Below are 22,726 nucleotides of genomic sequence, written 5' to 3'. Positions count from 1 at the left end.
CTGTATATGTATGGGCCACATGTGGGGCAGGCTCTGAATGGGTGTACCTTCTGCCTCTGTTCTAAACTTTGCCTCGCTATTTCCTGCCAAGGGTTTCTTGTTCCCCTTTTAAAGAAGGAGTGAAGCATTCGCCTTTGGTCATCCATCTTGAGTTTCATGTGTTCTGTGCATCTAGGACAATTCAAGCATTTGGGCTAATAGCCACTTATCAGTGAGTGCCTACCATGTGTGTTTTTCTGTGATTGGGTTACCTCACTCAGGATGATATTTTCCATTTCCATCCATTTGCCTATGAATTTCATAAAGTCATTGTTTTTGAGAGCTGAGTAATATAGCATTGTGTAGATGTACCACATTTTCTGTATCCATTCCTCTGTTGAAGGGCATCTGGGTTCTTTCCAGCTTCTGGGTAATATAAATAAGGCTGCTATGAACATAGTGGAGCATGGAAGCTTTGCAGTTTTATTCCCATTTGTCGATTCTTGATCTTAGAGCATAAGCCATTGGTTCAGGAAATTTTCTCCAGTGCCCATGTGTCTGAGATGCCTCCGTACTTTTGCTTCTATTGGTTTGATTGTATTTGGTTTGATGTGGAGGTCCTTGATCCACTTGGACTTAAGCTTTGTACAGGGTGATAAGCATTGATCGATCTGCATTCTTCTACATCCTGACCCCCATTTGAACCAGCACCATTTGCTGAAAATGATATCTTTTTTCATTGGATGGTTTTGGCTCCTTTGTCAAAAATCAAGTGACCATAGGTGTGTGGGTTCATTTCTGGGTGTTCAATTCTATTCCACTGGTCTATCTGTCTGTCTCTGTATCAATACCACGCAGTTTTTTTTAATCACTATTGCTCTGTAATACTGCTTGAGTCCAAGGATAGTGATTCCCCCAGAAATCCTTTTATTGTTGAGGATAGTTTTAGCTATCCTGGGTTTTTTGTTATTCCAGATGAATTTGCAAATTGTTCTGTCTAACTCTTTGAAGAATTGGATTGGTATTATGATGGGGATTGCATTGAATCTGTAGATTGCTTTTGGTAAAATGGCCATTTTTACTATATTAATCCTGCCAATCCATGAGCATAGGAGATCTTTCCATCTTCTGAGATCTTCAATTTCTGTCTTCAGAGGCTTGAAGTTCTTATCATACAGATCTTTCACTTGCTTGGTTAAAGTCACACTGAGGTATTTTATATTATTTGGTACTATTGTGAAGGGTGTGGTTTCCCTAATTCCTTTCTCGGCTTGTCTCTCTTTTGTGTAGAGGAAGGCTACTTATTTACTTGAGTTAACTTTATACACAGTCACTTTGCTGAAGGTGTCTATCAGGTTTAGTAGTTCTCTGGTGGAACTTTTGGGATCACTTAGATATACTATCATATCATCTGCAAATAGTGATATTTTGACTTCTTCTTTTCTAATCTGTATCCCTTTCATCTCCTTTTGTTGTCTGATTGCTCTGGCTAGAACTTCAAGAACGATATTGAATAAGTAGGGAGAGAGTGGGCAGCCTTGTCTAGCCCCTGATTTTAGTGTGATTGCTTCAAGTTTCACTACATTTAGTTTAATGTTAGCTACTGGTTTGCTGTATACGGATCTTACTATGTTTAAGTACGGGCCTTGAATTCCTATTCTTTCCAGGACTTTTATCATGAAGGGGTGTTGAATTTTGTCAAATGCTTTCTAAGCATCTAATGGAATGATCATGTGTTTTTAATCTTTCAGTGTGTTTATATAATGGATCACGTTGATGGTTTTCTGTATATTAAACCATCCCTGCATGCCTGGGATGAAGCCTACTTGATCATGGTGGATGATTGTTTTGATTTGCTCTTGGATTCAGTTTGCCAGAATTTTATTGAGTATTTTTGCGTTGATATTCATAAGGGAAATTGGTCTGAAGTTCTCCTTCTTTGTTGGGTCTTTGTGTGGTTTAGGTATAAGAGTAATTGTGGCTTCATAGAAGGAATTCGGTAGAGTTCCATCTGTTTCAATTTTGTGCAATAGTTTGGATAGTTTTGGTATGAGGTCTTCTATGAAGGTCCGATAGAATTCTGCACTGAACCCATCTGGACCTGCTCTCTTTTTGGCTGGGAGACCTTTCATGACTGCTTCTATTTTTTTATGAGTTATATGGTTGTTTAAATGGTTTATCTATTCCTGATTTAACTTCTGTACATAATATCTGTCTAGGAAATTGTCCATTTCCTGAAGATTTTCAAGTTTTGTTGAATATAGGCTTTTATAGTAAATTCTGATGATTTTTTGAATTTCCTCTGATTCTGTAGTTGTGTCTCCCTTTTCATTTCTGATTTTGTTAATTTGGACAGACTCTCTCGGTCCTCTCATTAGTATGGCTAAGGGTTTATCTATCTTGTTGACTTTCTCAAAGAACCAACTTTTGTTTCTGTTGATTTTTTCTATGATACTTTTTGTTTCTCTTTGGTTGATTTCAGCTCTGAGTTTGATTATTTCCTGCCTTCTACTTCTCCTGGGTGTATTTGCTTCATTTGTTCTAGAGCTTTTAGGTGTACTGTCAAGCTGCTGACATATGCTCTCTCCTGTTTCTTTCTGCAGGCACTCAGAGCTATGAGTTTTCCTCTTAGCACAGCTTTCATTGTGTCCCATAAGTTTGGGTATGTTGTACCTTCATTTTCATTAAATTCTAAGAAGTCTTAATTTCTTTCTTTATTTCTGCTTTGACCAGGTTCTCATTGAGTAGAGCATTGTGCAATTTCCATGTATATGTGGGCGTTCTTCCCTTATTGTTATTGAAGACCAGCTTTATCCTGTGGTGGTCTGATAGAATGCATGGGATTATTTCCTTCTTTATGTATCTATTGAGGCCTGTTTTATGACCAATTATATGGTCAATTTTGAAGAAAGTACCATGAGGTGGTGAGAAGAAGGTATATCCTTTTGTTTTAGGATCGAATGTTCTATAAATATCTGTTAAGTCCATTTGGTTTACGACTTCTCTTAATCTGTCTATGTCTCTGTTTAATTTCTGTTTCCATGATCTGTCCATTGATGAGAGTGGGGTGTTGAAATCTCCTACTATTTTTGTGTGAGGTGCAATGTGTGCTTTGAGCTTCAGTAAGGAGTCTTTTTTGTATGTAGTTGCCCTTGTATTTGGAGCATAGATATTTAGGATTGAGAGTTCATCTTGGTGGATTTTTCCTTTGATGAATATGAAGTGTCCTTCCTTATCTTTTTTGATGACTTTTAGTTGAAAATGATTTTATTCGATATTAGAATAGCTACTCCAGCTTGCTTCTTCCGACCATTTGCTAGAAAAGTTGTATTCTAGCTTTTCCCTATGAGGTAGTGTCTGTGTTTGCCTCTGAGATGTGTTTCCTGTAGGCAGCAGAATGCAGGGTCCTCATTGCGTATCCAGTTTGTTAATCTATGTCTTTTTATTGGGGAGTTGAGTCCATTGACATTGAGAGATATTAAGGAATAGTTATTGTTGCTTCCTGTTTCATTCGTATTTGGATATGAAATTATGTTTGTGTGCCTTTCTTCTCTTTATTTTGTTGGCAAGATGATTAGTTTCTTGTTTTTTCTAGGGTGTAGCTTGCCTCCTTATGTTGTGCTTTGCCATTTATTATCCTTTGTAGTGCTGGATTTGTAGAAAGATAATTGTGTAAATTTGGTTTTCTCATGGAATATCTTGGTTTCTTCATCTATGTTAATTGATAGTTTTGCTGGATACAGTAACCTGGGCTGGCATTTCTGTTCTCTTATGGTCTGTATGATATCTGTCCAGGATCTTCTGGCTTTCACAGTTTCTGGTGAGAAGTGCGGTGTGATTCTGATAGGTCTGCCTTTATATGTTACTTGACCTTTTTCCCTTACTGCTTTTAAATTCTTTCTTTGTTTTGTGCATTTGGTGTTTTGACTATTATGTGACAGGAGGAGTTTCTTTTCTGGTCCAATCTATTTGGAGTTCTGTAGGCTTCTTGTATGTTTACAGGCATCTCTTTCTTTAGGCTAGGGAAGTTTTCTTCTATGATTTTGTTGAAGGTATTTACTGGTCCTTTGATCTGGGAGTCTTCACTCTCTTCTATACCTATTATCCTTAGGTTTGATCTTCTCATTGAGTCCTGGATTTCCTGTATGTTTTGGACCAGTAGCTTTTTCCATTTTACATTATCTTTGACAGTTGTGTCGATGATTTCTATGGAATCTTCTGCTCCTGAGATTCTCTCTTCTATCTCTTGTATTCTGTTGGTGATGCTTGTATCTACGGCTCCTTGTCTCTTCCTTTGGTTTTCTATATCCAGGTTTGTTTCCCTTTGTGCTTTCTTTATTGTTTCTATTTCCATTTTTAATTCCTTTATGTATTTGGTTGTGTTTTCCTGGAATTCTTTCAGGGATTTTTGTGATTCCTCTCTATAGGCTTCTACTTGCTTATTTATGTTTTCCTACATTTCCCTAAGGGAGTTCTTTATGTCTTTCTTGAAGTCCTCCGTCATCATGATCAAATGTGATTTTAAATCTAGATCTTGCTTTTCTAGTGTGTTTGGATATTTGGTGTTTCCTTTGGTGGGAGAATTGGGCTCCGATGATGCCATGTAGTCTTGGTTTCTGTTGCTTGGGTTCCTCCGTTTGCCTCTCGCCATCAGGTTGTCTCTGGTGTTACCTTGTTCTGCTATTTCTGACATTGCCTAGACTGTCCTATAGGCCTTTGTGTCAGGAGTGCTGTAGACCTGTTTTCCTGTTTTCTTTCAGCCAGTTATGGGAACAGAGTGTTCTGCTTTCGGGCTTGTAGTCTTTACTGTCTACTGGTCTTCAGCTGTTCCTGTGGGCCTGTGTTCTGAGTCTGTCAGGCAGGTTGCTTGGAGCAGAAAAGTTGGTCTTATCTGTGGTCCTGCGGCTGAAGTTGATCCTGGGGGTCTGCTTTTGAGTTCTCCATGAGGATGGCAACCAGGAGGGCATGCCCCGCCTTCTCCTGGGGCCCCCATGCACCACGGCCCCAGATGGTATTAAGTGTTTTCCTCTGGAGTCAGAAATGTGGGCAGAGTGTTGTCTCTTCTGGCTTCCCAGTCGTGTCTGACCCTCTGAAAGTTTAGCTCTCCCTCCCACGGGATTTGGGTGCAGGTAGTTTTTGATCGAGTCCCTTCAGATCTGGGCGGTGTCTCGACTGCAGGGGACCTCCTCTATCTCATGTGTTCTTTTATGTGACGGTTTGAGTGTAGAAAAGTGTGTGGCACCTGGAGACACTGTTACTTTTTTTTATTTTTTAATATTTTTATAACAACAGATGGCACATAATGTGATGGGCAAGAATCCAGTAGTAATCCTAAGAGTTGAGAGAAAGTTTTTATTTTCCAAGAGGAGGTCAGTGACATGTTAATTCATGTGATGTCTCAAGCCCAGGAATTTAACAAAGAAACAGGGAAGTAGCCTGGGCTGGCAGGCTGTAGGTCCCAGGCTGTGTGATAAGTAATGGCAGCTCAGAGAGTTAGAGATTAAAAGCTGCTTTTTAAAGAAAGTTGTTTAGAAAGTCTTTCAGGATACTCATATTCTTTTTAACATGGGCTCTACGGGAATTTTGGGTTGAAATCCTAGTTAGACAAGCTACTTCTTAATTACAGGTATTATTAAAAGGTGATTAAGTTTGCTTTTAGAAAGAAGAGAGTAAAGAGATTATCTGAATCAGGTGGGGATTTTCATCCATGGTTCAGAACTTAGATAGGAAAAAATTAGTCACTAACTCCAAGTAGAGAGTTGTGATGAATGTCTGTAACACCAGGCAGAGTAAATGCAGACATATATTATAGAAGTTATTAAGGTTAAAGAAAAATCTGTTGCTTTGGGTAGAGAGTTTAACAGATGGATATATTTTGGGCTAAAGTCCTGGTTTGATATGTTGCTTATTGATATTGAAATTGATAGAATGTATTTGGTTTGTTTTATGAATTACCCCGCTAAAGGTCATATGGCTCGTTGATGCCAGCTAGTGAGGGTTTGTGGTTAATTTTTATATCTACCACAACAGGAAGCTCAGATTCTCTTAACATGGGCTGCACAGGAATTTTGGGTTAATTTCCTGATATCACAGAGTACAAAAGCCTATCAGGCTCATTGTTTAGCTTACTTCCTTTTTAAAAAATTGTTTAATCTTCATAATGGGTGTGACTTTGAGTTTTATGGTTATATTATTACCCTGGGAGAGAGTTCAAGATATAAGCTTTTCTGGTTACAGACTAAGGAACACAGTATTTTGGCAGAAAGATTTGTCTTTGTGTTTTTAAAAAAGTGTGATTAGGCTCTGGAAACCTCACAGAGTCATACTGATCAGATTTGATAAAGGTAGACTGCCCGAAAAATTGATTCAGGAGAGTCAAACCACATATCTCAATTCTAAACTTTTGTCTTGAGAGTTGTATTTTACAGTGTGGCTACTTGGATTCCTGGTCTCAAGGACTTTCAGCTGGGTCCAGTCAGGACACATTGGCTACAGCATTTGCTTCATTCTTCCTAGCCCCTTACCCCCAAGGATATCTCAACACCCATGTAGAGCTTGAAGAAATTATGGATGAGTCGTCTTCCCAATTCCTGGACTTTTGGGGAGTTGGAAGTGATTATTCTAAAGTTGTTTTTATGAGGAATTTAAAATTGGTTGTAATTTAACAGGGAGGAATTAGCTACATTGAGTTGTACAGTCATAATCTCATAAGCTAAAATATATCTTTCTTTTGATATAGAATTTATTTGTTAAAAGAGTTTAAAAGTACAAGGTTTAGAGCCAGTCCTTCTATTGATGTCATTACAAACTTATGAGTTGATTACACATGTGAGTTAAGGGCCAAATAGCAAACATATTGTGGAAGTACTTTCAAGATATTAAGATATAAAGACAACAGTACAGATTGTCTTATATAGGTAGATGGCTTTCAAAAACGTCAGAAATCCCCAAAATTTGAGATTTAAAGTTATTTATCTTTTGTTGAGACATATGTGTACCTAACAGTTCCCCTTTGGCGGATTTAATGAAGAATTTGAATATATCTACCTCCAGGTGAGGCAATACTTTGTGGCTAGGCAGCCACTGCACAAAACTGCCTGTTTCATCTGCAGACTAATACTATCCAGAAATGGACAAATTATGCAGAATAGTTGACTGATAAAACTCTGCCAAGACAGGGTGACCAGCCCTTCAAAATTTGCATTTTAAGAGTCTGTCAGTTGATTTTGGGCCAGAAGGCTGAAGACTTGCACTCATATGTTGCTAACAGGGGACTGTGCTAGTGGAGATTTGTCTCTACAACCTTTCAGTTCTGGAAGCCGTGTTAGGCTTCCTATGTGTATGGTCATTCTCAGATTTCTGATGGACTTGAAGACTGATTATAGTTTCATAGCCTATCAGGCTGTTTAACTCTGGAAATACATATTTTATTGGATAGTTATAAGATAGTATACAAACTAGCCAAGATATAATGTAGATTTTAAGCCTTTCTTAAGCTGGAATGGATAACTAAATGTTCCGTTTAACTGGTATAGTGATGGACTGGGTATTGAGTATATCATATGCTTTATAAATTGTAGAATAGTAATAATTGTACCCAATTTATATATAAGTGAAAAGGCTTTTTAACTGGACAAAAAGGAGGAAATGTTGTGGTTTGCCATAGAGTTATCTGTATTTTGATGCTAATTCCACTGCCCCCAGGACAGCTACCTAATCACATACTCAGGAATCAGGTGACTTCACCAGAAACTTCTCTCCATTGAATTTGTAAAATACAGGTGAGGGACAGGTACAGGATAGAAGGAGGTCTGTCATTGGAGGAGATGGAAAGATGGGTGGGAGAGAAGTTTGAAGGAGGTGGAGGAGACTGGAACAGAAAGGAGGAGAGGAGAGAGAGAGAAGCCATGGCAGGACAATGTAGGCTGACATTAAGGTTCCACTCTGTGTATTTACAGGCTGTTATTAATGTTCCTAAGGGATGGATGGTACTGAGCTTTGTATGTTTAGGTGGGCAATTATATCTTATCAACTGGATCTAAAAAAAAAAGTAAGAAAGTGGGTGCCCTTGAATTCGAAGCATAGATGTTCAGAATCCAGACTTCGTTTTGGTGGATTTTTTTCTTTTAATGATTATGATGTGTCTTTCCCCATGTCTTTTGATTACTTTTGGTTAAAAGTCTATTTTAGGAACTAAAGCTGTCCCATAGCCCTTCGAACCCAAAACCTGCCCCCCCCAGAAAGCTGGTCTGCCAGGAGCGTTCTCACTCATAAGTATACAGGTGGGACCCCACTTTCTCTCCACTAACTGTCCAAAGAGAGACCTGTCAAGAACACACAGTATACAGGACTGCAGAACAGCCTGGAACAGGACACCTCAAGTCCCCATCTGTGCCCAAAGTTAAGGCTGTCCCACAGCCCTCCAGACCAAAACCAGCCTAGAGAGGGCTGGTCTCCCAGGAGTGCTTTCAACCTTAAGATCACAGGCTCACAGGCCTTAGGAGAGACAAGCTCCAGCCAGAGACAGCAAGACCAACTAACATCAGAGGTAACCAGATGGTGAGAGGCAAGCACAAGAACCCAAACAACAGAAACTAAGACTACTTGGCATCATCAGAACCCAGTTCTCCCACCACAGCAAATACTGGTTATCCAAACACACGAGAAAAGCAAGATTTGAATTTAAAATCACATCTCATGATAATGATATAGGAAGTTGAAGGACATAAATAACTCCGTTAAAGAAATGCAGGAGAACAGGTAAACAAGTAGCAGCCCTTAAGGAGGAAACACAAAAGTCCCTTAAAGAGTTACAGGAAAACACAACCAAACAGGTGAAGGAATGGAACAAAACCATCCAGGATATAAAATTGAAAATAGGACCAATAAAGAAATCACAACCTGGAGAAATAAAACCTAGAAAAGAGATCAGGAGACATAGACACAAGCATCAGCAACAGAATACGAGAGATTGAAGAGAGAACCTCAGGGGCAGAAGATACCATAGAAAACATGAATACAACAATCAAAGAAAATGCAAAAAGCAAAATCTCCTAACCCAAAATCCAGGAAATCCAGGGCACAATGAAAAGACCAAACCTAAGGATAATAGGTATAGAAGAGAGTGAAGATTCCCAACCTAAAGGACCAGTAAATATCTTCAACAAAATTATGGAAGAAGACTTCCATAACCAAAAGAAAGAGATGCCCATGAACATACAAGAAGCCTACAAAACTCCAAACAGATTGGACCAGAAAAGAAATTCCTCCCATCACATAATAGTCAAAACACCAAAATGCAAGGGTACCAACATTCATAAAAGAAACTTTACTAAAGCTCAAAGCATACATTGCATTTAACCCAATAATAGTGGAAGACTTCAACACCTCACTCTCATCAATGGACAGATCATGGAAATAAAAATAAACAGAGACAGAGTGAAACTAACAGAAGTTAGAAACCAAATAGATTTAACAGATATCTATAGAACATTTCATCCTAAAACAAAAGAATATACCTTCTTCTCAGTACCTCCTGGCACCTTCTCAAAAATTGACTATATAATTGGCAGAAAAACAGGCCTCAATAGATACAAGAAGATTGGAATAATCCCATGCTTCCTATCAGATTTCCATGGACTAAGGCTGATCTTCAATAACAACAAAAGCAACAGAAAGCCTATACATACACATGGAAGTTGAACAATGTTCTACTCAATGACAACTGGGTGAAGGAAGAAATAAAGAAAGAAATTAAAGGTATTTTAAAATTTTAATGAAAATGAAGGCACAATATACCCAAACTTATGGGATACAATGAAAGCAGTTCCCAAGAGGAAAACTCATAGCTCTGAGTGCCTCCAAAATGAAACTGGAGAGAGCATACACTAATAGCTTGACAGCACACTTGAAAGCTCTAGAACAAAAAGGATAAATACATCCAAGAAGAATAGGAAATAACCAAACTCAGAGCTGAAAGCAACCAATTAGAAACAAAAAGAAATGTACAAAGAATCAATAAATCAGGAGTTGGTTCTTTCAGAAAATCAACAAGATAGATAAACTCTTAGCCAGAATAAGCAGAGGGCACAGAGAGAGTATCCAAATTAAGAAATCAGAAATGGAAAGTGAGACATAACATCGAGAAATTAAAAAAAAAATCAGATCCTACTACCAAAGCATATATTCAACAAAACTGGATAATCTAAAGGAAATGAACAATTTTCTAGACAGATACCATGTTCCAAAGTTAAATAAGGATCAGATAAACCATCTAAACAGTCCCATAACCCCTAAAGAAATAGAAGCAGTCATTAAATGTCTCCAAACCAAATAAAGCCCAGGATGAAATGGGTTTAGTTCAGAATTATATTAGACCTTTAAATAAAACCTAATACCAGTACTCCTTAATGTAGTCCACAAAATAGAAACAGAGCAAGCACTATGCAATTTGTTAATTGAAGCCACAATTATACTCATGCTTAAACTACACAAATACCCTACAAAGAAAGGGAACTTCAGACCAATTTCTCTTATGCATATCGACACTAAAATACTCAATAAAATACTCACACACTAAGTCCAAGAACACATCAAAACAATAATCCCTCATAATAAACTAGGCTTCATCTCAGGAATGCAGAGATGGTTCAGTATATGGAAATCCATCAACATAATCTACTACCTAAACAAACTCAAAGAAAAAAAATCACATGATAATCTCATTAGATGCTGAGAAAGCATTTGACAAAATTCAACACCCCTTCATGCTAAAAGTCCTGGAAAGTACAGGAATTCAAGGTCCCTACCTAAACATAGTAAAAGCAATCTATAGCAAACCAGTAGCCAACATCAAACTAAATGAAGAGAAACTTGAAGCAATCTCACTAAAATCAGAGACTAGACAGGCTGCATGATCTCTCCCTATTTATTCAACATAGTACTCAAAATCCAAGCCAGAGCAATCAGGCAATAAAAGGAGGCCAAAAGAATACAAATTGGAAAAAAAATGGAGTCATAATATCACTATTTGCAGGTGATATGATACTATACTTAAGTGATCCCAAAAGTTCCACCAAAGAACTATTAATCTTGATAAACAACTTCAGCCAAGTGTCTGGGTAGAAAATTACCTCAAACAAATCAGTAGCCTTCCTCTATTTAAAGGATAAACAGACTGAGAAAGTAATTAGGGAAATGACACCCTCCATAATAGTCACAAAAAGCATAAAATGCCTCAGTGTGACTCTAACCAAGCAAGTGAAAGATCTGTATGACAAGACCTTCAAGTCTCTGAAAAAGAAATTGAAGAAGATCTCAGAAGATGGAAAGATCTCCCATGCTCATGGATTGACAGGATTAATATAGTAAAAATGTCCATTTTGTGAAAAGCAATCTACAGATTCAATGCAATCCCCATCAAAATTCCTACTCAATTCTTCATAGAGTTAGAAAGAGCAATTTGCAAATTCATTTGGAATAACAAAAAACCAAGGATAGTGAAAACTATCCTCAAGAATAAAAGAACTTCTGGAGGAATCACCATTCTTGACCTCAAGCTGTATTACAGAGCAATTGTGATAAAAACTGTATGATATTGGTACAGAGACAGGCAGGTAGATCAATGCAATAGAATTGAGAACCCAAAAATGAACCCATACACCTATGGTCACTTGATCTTTGACCAAGGAGCTAAAAACCATCCAGTGGGAAAAAATAGCATTTTCGACAAATGGTGCTGATTTTACTGGAGGTCAGCATGTAGAAGAATGCAAATCAATCCATTCTTGTAACCCTGTAGAAAGCTTAAGTCCAAGTGGATCAAGAACCACCACATAAGACCAGATACACTCAAATTAATAAAAGGAAAAGCAGAGAAGAGCCTTGAACACAAGGGCACTCGGGAAAACTTCCTCAACAGAACACCAATGGCTTATGCTTTAACATCAAGAATCGATGGATGGCACCTCATAAAATCGCAAAGCTTCTGTAAGGCAAAGGACAAAATGGCAACAAACCAATTGGGAAAAGATCTTTATTAATCCTACCTCTAATAGAGGACTTATATCCAATATATGCAAAGAACTCAAGAAGTTAGACTCCAGAGAGCCAAATAACACTATTAAAATGTGGGGTACAGAACTAAACAAAGAGTTTTCAACTGAGGAACATTGAATGGCCGAGAAGTACCTAAAGAAATGTTCAACATTCTTAGTCATCAAGGAAATGCAAACCAAAACAACCCTGAAATTCCACCTGTCTTCAGTCAGAAAGGCTAAGATCAAAAACTCAGGTGAGACTAGGTGCTGGGGAGGATGTGGAGAAAGAGGAACACTCCTCCATTTTTGATGGGATTGCAAACTGGTAAAACCACTCTGGAAATCAGTCTGAATGTTCCTCAGAAAACTGGATATAGTACTACCTGAGGACCCAAATATACCACTCCTGGGCATATACCCAAATGTTGCTCCAACATATAACAAGGAAACATACTCCACAACGTTCATATCAGCCTCATTTTTAATTGCCAGAAGCTGGAAAGAACCCGATGCCCTTCAACAGAGGAATGAATACAGAAAATGTGGTACATCTACACAATGGAGTACTACTCAGCTACCAAAAACAATGACTTCATGAAATTCATAGGCAAATGGATGAAACTAGAATATCATCCTGAGTGAGGTAACCCATTCACATAAAAAACACACATGGTATGCACTCACTGATAAGTGGATATTAGCCCAATAGCTCGAATTACCCAAGATACAATCCACAGACCATATGAATCTCAAGAAGAAAGATATGGATGCTTCAGTCCTTCTTAGGAGGAAATATATTCACAGGAGGAAATATGGAGACAAAGTTTGGAGCAGAGACTTGTAGTACGACCATTTACAGCCTGCCCCACATGGGGATCCAGCCCATATACATACAGTCAGCAAAACTAGACAATATTGATGAAGCCAAGAAGTACATGCTGTCAGTTGCCTGATATAGCTGTCTCCTGAGAGACTCAGCCAGAGCATGACAAATACAGAGGTGAGTGCTAACAGCAAACCATTAAACTGCAAATAGGGTCCCCATTGGAGGAGTTAGAGAAAGGTTTGAAGGAGCTGAAGTTTCTTTTATCCCCACAAGAACAACAATACCAACCAACCAGAGCTCCCAGGGACTAAACCACTACCCAAAGAGTACACATGGACAGATTCCTGGCTCCATCTGCATATGTAGCAGAGGATGACATTGTTGGGCACCAATGGGAGGAGAAGCCATTGGTCCTGCCAAGGCTGGAACCCCTAGTGTAGTGGAATATGTGGGCAGGAAGGGGGTGGAACACCTTCCTGGGTAGGGGAACACCCTCATAGAAGAAGTTGGAGAGGGAATGGGATAGGTGGCTTATGACCAGGAAACTGGGAATAACATTTGAAATGTAATAAAAATTATCCAATTAAAAAAAGAAGTAGGAATATCAAAATATAAATGTTTCAGTCCTTCTTAAAAGGGGAAACAAAATACTCATGGGAGGAAATTCAGAGACAAAGCTTGAAGTTGGGACTGAAGAAAAGGTCATCCAGGACCTGAGGATCCATCCCATATGCTGCCACAAAATTCTGTCATTATTGGTGATGCCAAGAAGTGCTTGATGACAGGAGCCAGATATGGATGTCTCCTGAAAGGCTCTGCCAGAGCCTTACTGGTACAGATGAGGACACTTTCACTAACCATTGGTCTGAGCACATGGACCCCAGTGGAGAAGTTAGAGAAAGGACTGTAGCAGCTGAATGTGTTTGCTACCACATAGGACAAACAACATTATCAACCAACCAGGCCCCACCAGAGTTTCTTGGCACTAAACCACTAACCACTTAGTACACTTGGAGGGACCCTTGGCTCCAGGTGCATTTATAACCAAGGATGGCATTGTCTAGCATCAGTAGGAGGAAAAGCCCTTGGTCCTTGAAGGCTCATTTCCTCAATGTAGTGGAATGCCAGGGTATTGAGGTGGGAATGGGTGGGAGTGGGGGCATCCCTTTAATAATAGGGGTATGGGAGAGGGGGTGAGAGGATAATATTTGAAATGTGCATTCATAAAATATCCAAGGAAAATAAAATTGCAAAAATATTTTATTGAATATTAAAATGGTGACTCCTGCTTGTTTCTTAGGACCCTTGGCTTAGAAACTGTTTTCCAGTCCTTTATGCTGAAATAGTATCTGTTTTTGTTGCTGTGATGTGTTTCTTGTATGCAGCAAAATGATCTTGTTTACATATCCACTCTGTGAGATTGCAAAGTGTGTACACTGTTCTGAAAAGCAATCTGATGGTCTCTCAGAAATTTGGAAATAGTTCTACCAGAAGCCCCAGCTATACAAATCCTGGGCATATAGCCCAAAGATTCTCCACTGTTCCACATGTACATGTTCACTATGTTCATAGCAGCTTTATCATAATAGCCAGAAGCTGGAAACAACCCAGATGTCCCTCAACCTAAGAATGGACACAGAAAATGTGGTTCATTTACACAATGAAATACCATTCAGCTAGTAAAAATGAGGACATTATGAATTGGCAGGCAATTTGATGGAACTATAATATATCATCCTGAGTGAGGTAATTCAGACCCAAATGGATATGCGTGGTATGTACTCCTTGATAAGTGTATATTATCTAACAATTACAGATCATCCATGACACACCCCATTGACCACAAGAAATTTAAAAAGAATTAGAGCCTAAGTGAGAATACTTCAATTCCACTTTCAAGGGGGAAGAAAATAATTATGGAAGGCAGAGGGAGAGAAGGATCTGGGTGGAAGAGAGAAAGTGGAGGGGAAAAGGAGGGCAGGACCAGGTATGTGGGGCCAGAAAAGAGGTCCAGAGGGCCAGGAGAATGAAAAGAAATATGTAGCTGTAGAGGGGTGGGGGGCAAGTGAACCTCTAGAAAGTCCCAGAGACCCAGGAGGTGAGAGGCTCTGAGGACTCACTGGGGATGATCTTAGCTGAAATGCCCAACAGTGGGAGACAGAGCCTGAAGAGATCACCTCCAGTAGATAGCAGGACCCACTGCTGAGAGATGGGGTCACAAACCTATCCTCAAAATTTTTTACCCAAAGCTGTTCCTGTCTAAAAGAGATGCAGAGACAAACATGGATCAGAGATTGAAGGAAAGGCCATCTAGTGACCAGCCCAACTTGGATCCAAACCCTGACACTATTATTGATGCCATGTTGTGCTTGTAGACAGGAGCCTATCATGGCTGTCCTGACTGAGACAGATACAGATACTTACAGCCAACCATTGGACTGAGGTTAGGGACCCCTTTGGAAGAGTTAGGGGAAGGATTGAAGGAACTGAAGTGGATGGCACCCCCATAGAAAGATCAATAGTATTGACCAACCTGTACCCGTGGGAGCTCTCAGAGACTAGGAGCATACATGGGCTGGTCCTCAGTCCCTGGCACATATGTAGCAGAGTACTGCCTTGTCTGGCTTCAATGGAAGAGAATGTACCTAATCCTGAAGAAACTTGATGCCCCAGGGAGGGGAGATGTGGTGGGAGGTAGCTTTAGTTGGGCATGGGTGAGTGGTGTAGTGAGAAGCTCCATATCAGAGGCAAAGGGGATGAGGGATAGGGTGAAGAGCTCTCGAATGGGGCACTGGGAAGGGGGGGCAACATTTGGAATATGAATAAATAAATCAGTTTTAAAAGATGTAACTTTTTTGAAATAAATACATGTAACTATTTGAATAGCATGTAATTTTGATTTTATAAGATGGTAGTTAAAGGATACATGTACCAAAGACTGTTTTCAAATAAATTTGTGATCTATTATAAAAAGAAAAGGAATAAATAAAGAAAATAAAGACTCTCTAGAATTCAATGAAAATGAAGGCACAACATACCCAAATTTATGAGACACCGTGAAAGCAGTGCTAAGAGAAAAGTTCATAGCACTAAGTGCCTTCATAAATAAATGAAAAATTCTCACAGAAATTTAAAAGTACACCCATTATAGCCTGATACATCTGTCTCCTGAAAGGCTCTGCCAGAACCTGACAAATACAGAGGCAGATGCAGGCAGCCTACCATTGGACTGAGAATGGGATCCCCAATGAAGGCGTGAGAGAAAGGACTAAAGGAGCTGAAGGGGTCTGCAACCCTGTAGGAAGAACAACAATATCAATCAACCAGACCCACCCAGAGCTCCCAGGGACTAAACCACCTACAAAAGAGTATGTATGGAGCGACCCATTGCTCTTGCCACATATGTATCAGAGGATGGCCTTGTAGGGCATCAATGGGAGGAGAGGCCGGCGGTCCAATGAAGGACTGATGCCCCAGTGTAGGGGAATGCCATGGTAGGGAGGTGGGAGGGAGTGCGTGAGTGGGTGCAACCTCATAGAAGCAGGGGGAGGGGTTATGGTGGGGAAATCGGGAAAGGGGATAACATTTGAAATGTAAACAAAGAAACTATCCAATAAAAAAGTAAAAAAAAAAATAAAAGTACACCTGAAAGCTCTAGGGAAAAAAAAGCAAGCCTACCAGAGAGGATTGGAAGGAAGGAAATAATCAAAATCAGGGCTAAAATCAGTCAGTCAGAAACAAAGAGAACAGTACAAAAAAAAAAAAATCAACAAAATCCAAGAGCTGGTTCTTTGAAAAAATTAACAAGATTGATAAACTCTTTGCTAAAGTAACCAAAAGACAGAGAGACACTATCCAAATATACAAAATCAGAAATGAAAAGGGAGACATAACAGCAGACACTGAGGAAATTCAAATAATCACTAGGTTTTACCTCAAAAGCCTGTATTCCACAATATTAGAAAATTATAACAAAACAAATTACTTTCTAGACAGATAACACTTAAATTAAATCAAGATCAGGAAAACGACTTTAAATGTACTGTTACCCCTAAAGAAATAGAAGCTGTCATTAAAAGTCTCCCAACCAAAAGAAGTCCAGGGCCAGATGGTTTTAGTGCAGAATTCTACCAGACTTTCAGAGAGAAAATGCCAACATTCCTCAAACTATTCCATAAAAGAGAAACTGAAAGAACTCTGACAAAATCATTTTATGAACTCACAGTCTTCCTGATAGCTAAAGCATACAAAGACTCAATAAAGAAAGAATTTCAGATAGCTAAAGCATACAAAGACTCAATAAAGAAAGAATTTCAGATCTTCATGGTTGCTACCGCCGCAGAGAGCCCGTGGGCAGCACCCCGCGAGCGAACTTGAGCCTCGGGACCACAGGTAAGACCAACTTTTCTGCTGCAAGAAAGCTGCCTGGTGAGCTCAGGACACACGGAGGCAGAATTCCTCTAGGACCGGGCACGTCCTGTGTTTACCGGAAGTCCCACACCCGCGGATCCCGGCCTGCAGCAGCTCTCTGCTCCCAGACCCTGTGAGAGAGAGACCCAACCGCCTGGTCAGGTGGGCACTCCTGAGGCTGCAGAGCAGAAGAGACCACCAACACTGCCCACCCCTGCCCACATCCCTGGCCCAAGAGGAAACTGTATAAGGCCTCTGGGCTCCTGTGGGGGAGGGCCCAGGAGCAGCAGGACCCCTGCCTAAGACACCGCTGGAACCTGAAGGAAACAGACCGGATAAACAGTTCTCTGCACCCAAATCCTGTGGGAGGGAGAGCTAAACCTTCAGAGAGGCAGACAAGCCTGGGAAACCGGAAGAAACTGCTCTCTGCACACACATCTCGGACGCCAGAGGAAAACACCAAAGGCCATCTGGAACCCTGGTGCACTGAAGCTCCTGGAAGGGGCGGCGCATATCTTCCTGGTTGCTGCCGCTGCAGAGAGCCCTTGGGCAGCACCCCGCGAGCGAACTTGAGCCTCAGGATCACAGGTAAGACCAACTTTTCTGCTGCAAGAAAGCTGCCTGGTGAGCGCGGGACACACGGAGGCAGAATTCCTCTAGGACCGGGCACGTCCTGTGTTTACCGGAAGTCCCACACCCACGGATCCCGGCCTGCAGCAGCTCTCTGCTCCCAGACCCTGTGAGAGAGAGACCCAACCTCCTGGTCAGGTGGGCACTCCTGAGGCTGCAGAGCAGAAGAGACCACCAACACTGCCCACCCCTGCCCAGATCCCTGGCCCAAGAGGAAACTGTATAAGGCCTCTGGGCTCCCGTGGGGGAGGGCCCAGGAGCGGCAGGACTCCTGCCTGAGACACTGCCAGAACCTGAAGGAAACAGACCGGATAAACAGTTCTCTGCACCCAAATCCTGTGGGAGGGAGAGCTAAACCTTCAGAGAGGCAGACAAGCCTGGGAAACCAGAAGAAACTGCTCTCTGCACACACATCTCAGACGCCAGAGGAAAACACCATATGCCATCTGGAACCCTGATGCACTGAAGCTCCCGGAAGGGGCGGCGCAGATCTTCCTGGTTGCTGCCACCACAGAGAGCCCGAGGGCAGCACCCCGAGAGCGAACTTGAGCCTCGGGACCACAGGTAAGACCAACTTTTCTGCTGCAAGTGACCTGCCTGATGAACTCAAGACACAGGCCCACAGGAACAGCTGAAGACCTGTAGAGAGGAAAAACTACACGCCCGAAAGCAGAACACTCTGTCCCCATAACTGACTGAAAGAGAGGAAAACAGGTCTACAGCACTCCTGACACACAGGCTTATAGGACAGTCTAGCCACTGTCAGAAATAGCAGAACAAAGTAACACTAGAGATAATCTGATGGCGAGAGGCAAGCGCAGGAACCCAAGCAACAGAAACCAAGACTACATGGCATCATCAGAGCCCAATTCTCCCACCAAAACAAACATGGAATATCCAAACACACCAGAAAAGCAAGATCTAGTTTCAAAATCATATTTGATCATGATGCTGGAGGACTTCAAGAAAGACGTGAAGAACTCCCTTAGAGAACAAGTAGAAGCCTACAGAGAGGAATCCCAAAAATCCCTGAAAGAATTCCAGGAAATCATAAATAAACAAGTAGAAGCCCATAGAGAGGAGTCACAAAAATCCCTGAAAGAATTCCAGGAAAACACAATCAAACAGTTGAAGGAATTAAAAATGGAAATAGAAGCAATCAAGAAAGAACACATGGAAACAACCCTGGATATAGAAAACCAAAAGAAGAGACAAGGAGCTGTAGATACAAGCTTCACCAACAGAATACAAGAGATGGAAGAGAGAATCTCAGGAGCAGAAGATTCCATAGAAATCATTGACTCAACTGTCAAAGATAATGTAAAGCGGAAAAAGCTACTGGTCCAAAACATACAGGAAATCCAGGACTCAATGAGAAGATCAAACCTAAGGATAATAGGTATAGAAGAGAGTGAAGACTCCCAGCTCAAAGGACCAGTAAATATCTTCAACAAAATCATAGAAGAAAACTTCCCTAACCTAAAAAAAGAGATACCCATAGACATACAAGAAGCCTACAGAACTCCAAATAGATTGGACCAGAAAAGAAACACCTCCCGTCACCTAATTATCAAAACACCAAACGCACAAAATAAAGAAAGAATATTAAAAGCAGTAAGGGAAAAAGTTAAGTAACATATAAAGGGAGACCTATCAGAATCACACCAGACTTCTCGCCAGAAACTATGAAGGCCAGAAGATCCTGGACTGATGTCATACAGACCATAAGAGAACACAAATGCCAGCCCAGGTTACTGTATCCTGCAAAACTCTCAATTAACATAGATGGAGAAACCAAGATATTCCATGACAAAAACAAATTTACACAATATCTTTCTACAAATCCAGCACTACAAAGGATAATAAGTGGTAAAGCCCAACATAAGGAGGCAAGGACAGATCATGGAAACAGAAATTAAACAGTGATGTCGACAGACGAAGAGAAGTCATGAGCCAAATGGACTTAACGGATATTTATAGAACATTCTATCCTAAAGCAAAAGGATATACCTTCTTCTCAGCTCCTCATGGTACTTTCTCCAAAATTGACCATATAATTGGTCAAAAAACGGGCCTCAACAGGTACAGAAAGATAGAAATAATCCCATGCGTGCTATCGGACCACCATGGCCTAAAACTGGTCTTCAATAACAATAAGGGAAGAATGCCCACATATACGTGGAAATTGAACAATGCTCTACTCAATGATAACCTGGTCAAGGAAGAAATAAAGAAAGAAATTAAAAACTTTTTAGAATTTAATGAAAATGAAGGTACAACATACCCAAACTTACGGGACACAATGAAAGCTGTGCTAAGAGGAAAACTCATAGTGCTGAGTGCCTGCAGAAAGAAACAGGAAAGAGCATATGTCAGCAGCTTGACAGCACACCTAAAAGCTCTAGAACAAAAAGAAGCAAATACACCCAGGAGGAGTAGAAGGCAGGAAATAATCAAACACAGAGCTGAAATCAACCAAGTAGAAACAAAACGGACCATAGAAAGAATCAACAGAACCAAAAGTTGGTTCTTTGAGAAAATCAACAAGATAGATAAACCCTTAGCCAGACTAACGAGAGGACACAGAGAGTGCGTCCAAATTAACAAAATCAGAAATGAAAAGGGAGACATAACTACAGATTCAGAGGAAATTCAAAAAATCATCAGATCTTACTATAAAAACCTATATTCAACAAAATTTGAAAATCTTCAGGAAATGGACAATTTCCTAGACAGATACCAGGTATCGAAGTTAAATCAGGAACAGATAAACCAGTTAAACAACCCCATAACTCCTAAGGAAATAGAAGCAGTCATTAAAGGTCTCCCAACCAAGAAGAGTCCAGGTCCAGACGGGTTTAGTGCAGAATTCTATCAAACCTTCATAGAAGACCTCATACCAATATTATCCAAACTATTCCACAAAATTGAAACTGATGGATCACTACCGAATACCTTCTACGAAGCCACAATTACTCTTATACCTAAACCACACAAAGACACAACAAAGAAAGAGAACTTCAGGCCAATTTCCCTTATGAATATCGACGCAAAAATACTCAATAAAATTCTGGCAATCCGAATTCAAGAGCACATCAAAACAATCATCCACCACGATCAAGTAGGCTTCATCCCAGGCATGCAGGGATGGTTTAATATACGGAAAACCATCAACGTGATCCATTATATAAACAAACTGAAAGAACAGAACCACATGATCATTTCATTAGATGCTGAGGAAGCATTTCACAAAATTCAACACCCCTTCATGATAAAAGTCCTGGAAAGTATAGGAATTCAAGGCCCATACCTAAACATAGAAAGAATTTCAGATCAGTTTCCCTTATGTATATTGATGAAAAATATTCAGTAAAATTCTAACAAATCAAATCCAAGAAAACATCAAGGCTTCATCCAACATGATCAAGTAGGCTTTATTCCAGGGATGTAGGGATGGTTCAATATATAAAAATACATCAATGTAATTCACCATATAAACAAACTGAAAGAAAAACACATGACTATCTATTAGATTCCAAAATGTTGTTTGATAAAATCTGACATTGCTTCATGATTAATGTCTTGGAGAGAGAAGGGATACAAGGGCACACATAACACAATAAAGGCAAAGAAGCCAATAGCTAACATCAAAGTAACTGAAGAGAATCTCAGAGCATTTCCACAAAAATCAGGGAGAAGAAAAATCTGTTCATTCTCTCCATATCTCTTCAATATATTACTTGAAGTTCTAGCAATAAGACAGAGATCAAGGGGATACAAATTGGAAAAGAAGTCAAAGTACTGATATTTGTGGATGATATGGCAGTATACATAGGAGACATCAACAACTCTACCTGACAACTCCTATAGCTGATAAACAGTTTCAGCAAGGAGGCTGGATAAAAAAATTAACTCAAAGAAAGCATTATCCGTCCTTTACGCAAATGATAAATGTGCTGAGAAAGAAATTAGGGAAACACTTCTTTTCCAATAGCCATGAGTAATATAAAATATCTTGTTGTAACTCTAACCAAGTAAGTGAAAGATATGTATGACAAGAACTTTAAGTCTCTGAAAAAAGAAATTGAAGAAGGTATTAGAAGATGGAAAGAACTCCCATACTCATGGATAGGAAAGATTAACATAGTGAAAATTGCCACCTCACAAAAAGCAATCTACAGAATTAGTGCAATCCCTATCAAAGTTCCGACTTAACTTTTGAAACCCTGAAAGAGCAATTCTCAAATTCATGTGGAAAAACAAAAAAATTAAGAATAACCATGACAATCCTGAGCAATAATAAACTTCAGGAGGAATTACCATCCCTGCATTGCAGAGCAATAGTGATAAAATTTAAATGGTATTGGTACAGAAACAGAAACACTGATCAATGAACTAGAATAAAAAACCCAGAAATAAACCCAAACACCTATGGACACTTGATTTTGACAAAAAGCCAAAACCATACAATGGAAAAAAGAAAGCATCTTCAACAAATGATGCTGGTCTAACTGGATGTCTACATGTAGAAGAGTAAAAATAGATCTATATTTCACACTGTACATAATTTAAGTCCAAGTAGATCAAGAACATCATCATAAAACCAGATACACTAAATATCATAAAAGAGAATGTGGAAAATAGCTTTGAACATTTGAATATTTTGAACAAGGACAATTTCCTGAAGAGAACACCATGATCTAAGATCAACAATTGACAAATGGGACCTCATGAAACTGCAAAGCTTCCGCAAGGCAAAGGAAACTGTCAATAGGACAAAATGGCAACTTACAGATTGGGGAAGGATTTCACTTATCCTACATCTCACTGAGGCCTAATATCT

The sequence above is a fragment of the Rattus norvegicus genome, chromosome 3, assembly GCF_036323735.1.
Source record: "Rattus norvegicus strain BN/NHsdMcwi chromosome 3, GRCr8, whole genome shotgun sequence".
Classification (NCBI taxonomy): domain Eukaryota; kingdom Metazoa; phylum Chordata; class Mammalia; order Rodentia; family Muridae; genus Rattus; species Rattus norvegicus.
This window is presented reverse-complemented; position numbering follows the sequence as displayed.